The 6,274-nt window shown below is 47.0% G+C and overlaps 1 long non-coding RNA gene across 1 annotated transcript; it reads right to left on the bottom strand.

Annotated features, from left to right (window-relative positions):
* LOC110436939 lies at positions 2,190 to 2,668 on the bottom strand. Its single transcript, XR_002454919.1, has 2 exons — positions 2,623 to 2,668; positions 2,190 to 2,324 (listed from the first exon to the last, which is right to left on the bottom strand). It is a non-coding gene; the product is annotated as an uncharacterized LOC110436939 (long non-coding RNA).

Raw genomic sequence — 6,274 nt, forward strand, 5'->3', positions numbered from 1 at the left:
ACGCGAAGGACTGTACCGACCACCGAGCACTTGACACTCGGGGACTGGTCGCCTAGTTTATCGACTCGGAACTTCAAGGACTACACCGACCACCGAGCACTTGATGCTCGGGAACTGGTCGCCCAGTCTATCAGCTCCGAACTTCAATATATCGCACTGACCACTGAGCGCTCAATGCTCGGGGACCGGTCGTACAGTATTGCAACGCAGAATTCTAAGAAGCGCACTCGGTTCTTGGGGACTGGTCGTCATACTATTATACACCCGGGGACTGGTCGATTAGTCTATTCAATTGCAGAAGGACTGTCAAATTCAATTTTTTAGACCTTCCTACAAGGCTTATACTTCGCCTTCCAGCAAGCTCGGGGACTACATCGGTACGATGCATCTGGCGATGCATCTCAAATACAGAATTTCTTTGAGGACTTTTATTTTGACCCTGGCACCACGTGCCTACGTCACCTACTACCAGGCTCGGGGACTAAGTGGACACACTTCACCTTGCGGTGAATTTGCTTGCTTTTTTGAGGTTTATACCTTTCAAAAAAGTAAAGTGGGCACACTTCACCAAGAAAGAAATCTTTTTTAATTTAGAGCACCATGCATTCTTTGAACAACTCGCTTCTTCGATGTCAATGTTGATCAACTGTCTTTTGAGTTGGTCAAAGAACCGTTGCAACTGTTTGGGCGACTTCCCCGCTTATTGAAGACGTCAAGTCTCACTGATCGAAGAAGCTCAAGACGGCGTGTTACATCACAATACATGGTGCTCGGGGACTAGCTGTGGGGGGATAAACCCCTATACCCTTACGGCTAGACTTGGGCCAGGAGGCTTGGCCCATTACGAGACGAGTTCCAGGCTTGATCCGACAGCTTGGAGTTTCGCGCAAGGAAACAAGATGTGGAGATCAAGCAAGATTCTAGTCGGTTAGAATAGGAATTGATATCGAATTATCCATGGCAATTGTAACCGACTAGGATTAGTTTCCAGATCTGTAACCCTGCCCTCCAGACTATATAAGGAGGGGCAAGGGACCCCCCTAGGATATATTATCTCTCAACACAATTCAATACAACCAGACGCAGGACGTAGGTATTACGCCAACTCGGCGGCCGAACCTGGATAAAAAGCTTGTCCGTGTCTTGCGTCACCATCGAGTTCGTAGTTTGCGCACCGTCTACCGATAAACTACTACCGTGGGTATACCCCAAGGTAGACTGCCGACCAGCTTTCGTCGACAGATTGTGTATGTGATTGATTGGATATATCTCATCTCTACAACATCGGTATAGCAATCACTCTCCTCTCTTTACATACTTGCCTACCTTGTTAGTTTAGCTTGTGTAGCTTAGTTCTTTTTAGTATAGAGTTGTTGTGTAGCCTTCTCTAGTTGTTGTGTTTTAGTGTTTAGCCTTTTTGCTAGACTTGTATAGATGGCTTGCATAGTTTAGTTGTGCTAGTGCTAGAATAGCTTTGCCACTTATTTTACTAACTCACTTGTTTAGTAAAGTTTGTAGAATTTTAAATAGGCTATTCACCCCCCCCTCTAGCCATTTGGACCTTACACCAGGGTCCGTCAGCGCCGCGGTGCCCGAAGTGTTTGAAGGTAAATGTGTCGGTCCTTTTAGTTAGTCATCACTCATTAGCAAGCTAACGCATGGATGCAACACTTAAAAATCTGGCTCTCGGTTTGCTAATTTGAGGTTCCCTTATTTGGGAGACACCAGCAAATTCATTTGAGGTTCCCCTTAGGTAGTACTAGATGCTGCAAATATGATTGTATGGATTATAGGTAAATTGGTCTGAAATGGAACTGAAATAGGATTACTGATTGCCTGAAATTGGTATGAAATTAAACTGAAATTGGTCTGAGATTGAACTGAAATTGGTCTGAAATTTATTTGGCACATATAGTAGGATTACTGAATGTCTGAAATTGAACTTTTTGTATGCAGATGGAGAAGATGTTTCTCAAATTGGAGAAGCAGATTAAGAAGCTGAAGCTGAGACAGTTTTGTTTGGGCAAGAAAGTGTGGGTGCATGGCAGCAAGCTCTATGACTTAGAGATGGAGCCTGTCGACAAGCCAGAGGCCAAAAAGGTGCTGGTGGTGATCGATGATTAAGATGCTTGATGCTGCCTAATGAAGATGGAACTGCAGTGTGCATGCTGATGTGTGTCTTTTGATTCTCTGACTTTTGGAAAGTCTTAGATGGAACTGCAGTGCATGCTAGGATGTGTCTTTTGGTCTGTCTTTTGGATTTCTTAGATGGAACTGCAGTGCATGCTTAGATGGTTATCTATGTAAATATATGGTATTTGGACCTGTTGCCTGAATGGCTAGGACGTGTTGCCTGAGGCCTTGTTTAGTTCACCCCAAAACCAAAATGTTTTCAAGATTTCCCGTCACATCAAATCTTGGGGCACATGCATGAATTATTAAATATAGACGAAAACAAAAACTAATTGCACAGTTTAGATGTAAATCACGAGATGAATTTTTTAATCCTAGTTAGTCCATGATTGGACAATATTTACCAGAAACAGACGAAAGTGCTATAGTAGCGAAATCAAAAAAGTCACATCTAAACAAGGCCTAAATGTAAATATATGGTATTTGGACCTAAATGGTTATGTATGTAATATATGGTTGCCTTGAATAATGGCCATGTTCTTTTAGTGAATTGTTGTTTCCCTGTTTTCAGATCAACTCCATGAAATGAATGTTGCTGGCAGTTTTTTTAAACTGAATGTATCTTGCTAGACTAGGATGTTATACATCCAGTTAGAACTACTTGCTTGCTTCATGCTTTCCTTGCGGAGTTGCTTGGGTACCTTTCTGGAATACAGGAAGCTGCTAAACTATATATATATATATATATATATATATATATATATACTTCATCTATATTTCGTCCGGTCATATACACCTTAAATCTAGAGATATAGACATGAGAGTAACTACACGAGACTGTACAAAAAATGTGTTATATATATATATATATATTATTCTATACCATAGGTGTAGAATACTATTCTACACTGAACTGTTGATGCGGACGACGTGTGGGGTGAGAAGGCGGGTGAGAAGTCTCGCTTTCCGCTTCCAATCCTGACCATTAGTTTTATTAGCCTTTGATTTTAATAGAGACGGAATTATGTGTGTATTTTTCTGCGTGCATAATAGTTGTAAGCGCTCAGTGGGAAATGTTTTACTGGGTAGATCAATGATAGTTTAAGTATTCTATTATAGTAGAAGATGCCATTTGTGGAGCCCACTTGTCATTGCGCGGAAAAAAATTAGGTGGACGCAGGGTCCACTCTACTGCCCATGCGCCCCCGTGCTGATATAGGACGCGTGGCACTTGATGAAATCTAACCATCTGATGGGAGAGGCGGCTCATCTGCGGCACCTCGGCTCCTTGCGTGGCAAGATTAGAGAGGCTGGGTCAGCGCTTCGGCTACATCGTCCAAGCTCAACTCCTCAATGAGGCATGCCAACTGCCACGCCATGGCACGACTCCAAATCCATTTTCTGCATAACAATGGAAAGCTATATGTGGACTGTGACCACTAGGCCTGGTTTAGTTTCTAAACTTTTTTAAGATTTCTAGTCAAAAAAAAATCTCGTCATATCAAATCTTGTGGCACATGCATGAAGTATTAGAGCAAGTATTATAGCAGGCTGTAAGCTGACTAAATGCTGAGTTGGAAGAGGGAGAATATGATAAAAGCGGGCTGTAAGCTTACAGCCGGCTCAGACATAAAAACTAAGAAAGTTTTGAGATAGACACGTAGGCCGTGTATTAATAGTGATAAGCTAACCATTATATGAGTGGTCTGCAAGAAGGCTGTAAAACCTTACAGCCAGCAGCTGGTTGTATTATTAGCCTTGCTCTTAAATGTAGATTAAAAAATTAATTATACAATTTACCAATAATTTGCGAGATGAATTTTTTAGAGTTAATCCACAATTGTATAATAATTACCAAATACGGACGAAAGTGCTATAGCCAAAACCAAAAATTTTCGACAACTAAACGAGACCCTAGTTCGATGTCAGCCACGGATAATGAAGAAGGTCCTTGCCACTTCATGCGACACCATCGACACAACACCCAAAGCATGAGAGCTGAGATGACTTGAGGCCTTGTTTAGTCGCCAAATATTTTTAGCTTTGACTATTATAGTACCGAAGTTTGTATTTGACAATTAGGTTCAAAAGATTCGTCTCCTAAATTACAAGTAAATTTTATAATTAGTTTTTATTTTTTATTTATATTCAATGCTCCCTACATGCGTCTAAAAATTTGATGTAACGATGAATCTTGAATTTATTTTAAAACTAAACTAGGCCAGAATTGGATTTTGTCGAGCCATGGCTGGCACTCAGGCGTGAGCCGAGCCAGCTACCGAGGTGCCGCAGACGATCCCTCCCATCGAACGGTTAGATTTTATCGAGTGCCACGCGTCCTACATCAGCCTGGGGGCGCATGGGTGGTAGAGTGGACCTGCGTCCACCCAATTTTTTCCCCGCCCGGTGCTTAAAGCTCCCACCAACTGACTACCTCAGAACCGCCCGACTGTGCTTCCACATCGGCGACACTGTACTTAGGGTATTTGTGCGCGTCGATCCGGCTGTTCGTAAATGTCTGAGTCGAGCTGGAGTATGTCCCGTTTGTCGGCGTCGAGCAGCCGTGGTGGCGGTGGCGGCTGCGACGGGCAGGGACCACCGTTGCCCTAACGCATTGGCCCTCGAGCGTACCGACGCGCGGGTGGAATGCCACTACGAGTTGAAGGCTTGCAGATGGATTTCATGGAGGTCTGACCAGCCAGGCCGCAGGTACTACAGGTGCAGGAAGGCTGGGGTAAGAATTTCATCCAATCTCCCTGGCTTGCTTGCTTTGTCTGCTGTGTAATAACAATGTTGAAGCTGCAGAGTCCAGAAGACTGCAGGTTTGATGTTTGAGCTGACGATGAATCATCTGAGTTCATGAAGGAGCTGCTCAGAGACCTCCGAGATGCTGTTTGGGACCTGAAGAAGGCGGAGCTGCGGAAGAAGGAAGCAGAGGTGGACTCCAAGGAAATGCAGTTGCTAGCCAAGCAAAAGGAGGTGGAGGACAAGCAGCAGGAAGTGCAGGTTGTGGTGTGTGTGTTGCTAGTAATCACCTTGGTAACGGTGGTCGTTCTGTTGAATTACAACATGGCGTGAAGCCAGCCAGGCAATGTGGTAGTAAGTAGTAGTCTGTCAGCATCCCCCATCCTGGGAGCCCTGCAAGGCCCAGAAGGGGAAGCCGGCCCAAACGCCCAAGCGCTAAGGTTTCTGGACCGGAATGGAGCTGCAAGGCCTGCTCAACAAGGTGTGAAGGACAGGAGTATAAGTAGTAAGAAGGGAGGGTATTTCTGTAACAAAAATACATTGTACCCAAACTCTAAACCCTAAGCACTCATCCCCGTGCGGCTGGTTGCCGGCGGCGGACTCCCTCTTCCTCTCTTCCCCGTTAAGTAGGAGAGTTCGCCGGATCCTTGCCGCAGCGAGCGGGGGTCTGACATTGGTATCAAAGCCGTCGACCGGAGCCTCGCGCTGGAGCTCGCTGCCGGGCACACCCACTTTACCCGGCTGCAGCGATCTCGTGGAGCTATGGATCCCGCCGTCAAGTCGGCATTCGAGGAGATCATCCGCCGATTCGATTCCTTCGACGCCAAGTGGGAAGCCCGATTCGCGGATGCGGAGTCCACGCGACGGGATCATGACGACGAGACGGAGCGGCGTCTGGCGGCGGTGGAAGCCTTCACCAGATCCGTTCCAGGGCCGGCCGCCCGGCTTTCCGCCCTCGAGGATTACTGCTCGGCGAATTCGGAGGCGGCTGTTGCTGCCGAAGAATGGAACCGGGGCTTCTCCAACCGCGTCGGAGAGCTCGAGGAGAAGATGGATGACCTGGAGCTGATCCGGTTCTCCGAGATGCGGGACGAACGCGACGACCGCGTGGCGGCTCTGGAGGACGCGGCCGTGGTGTTCGACGAATGGCGCCCGTGGTTGGAGGCCTCCGTCCACGACATCCGCCTGGAGATCAAGCGCCTGAAGGGGGTGGAGCGGTCTCCTGCGACGCGCACGAGCAGCGGTCGCCTCGGCGTCGCCCCCTTCACCGAGTCGGCCTCCGCGCGCCCACCTGCCGGAGAGAAGGCCGACTGGCCCAACGGGCACCGCGAGCGGGGCTATGGGTCGGTGACGACCCTCGCCCACCCTGCAGTTCACGGTACGTGTGATCATCCTC

The sequence above is a fragment of the Sorghum bicolor genome, chromosome 7, assembly GCF_000003195.3.
Source record: "Sorghum bicolor cultivar BTx623 chromosome 7, Sorghum_bicolor_NCBIv3, whole genome shotgun sequence".
In the NCBI taxonomy this organism is placed as follows: domain Eukaryota; kingdom Viridiplantae; phylum Streptophyta; class Magnoliopsida; order Poales; family Poaceae; genus Sorghum; species Sorghum bicolor.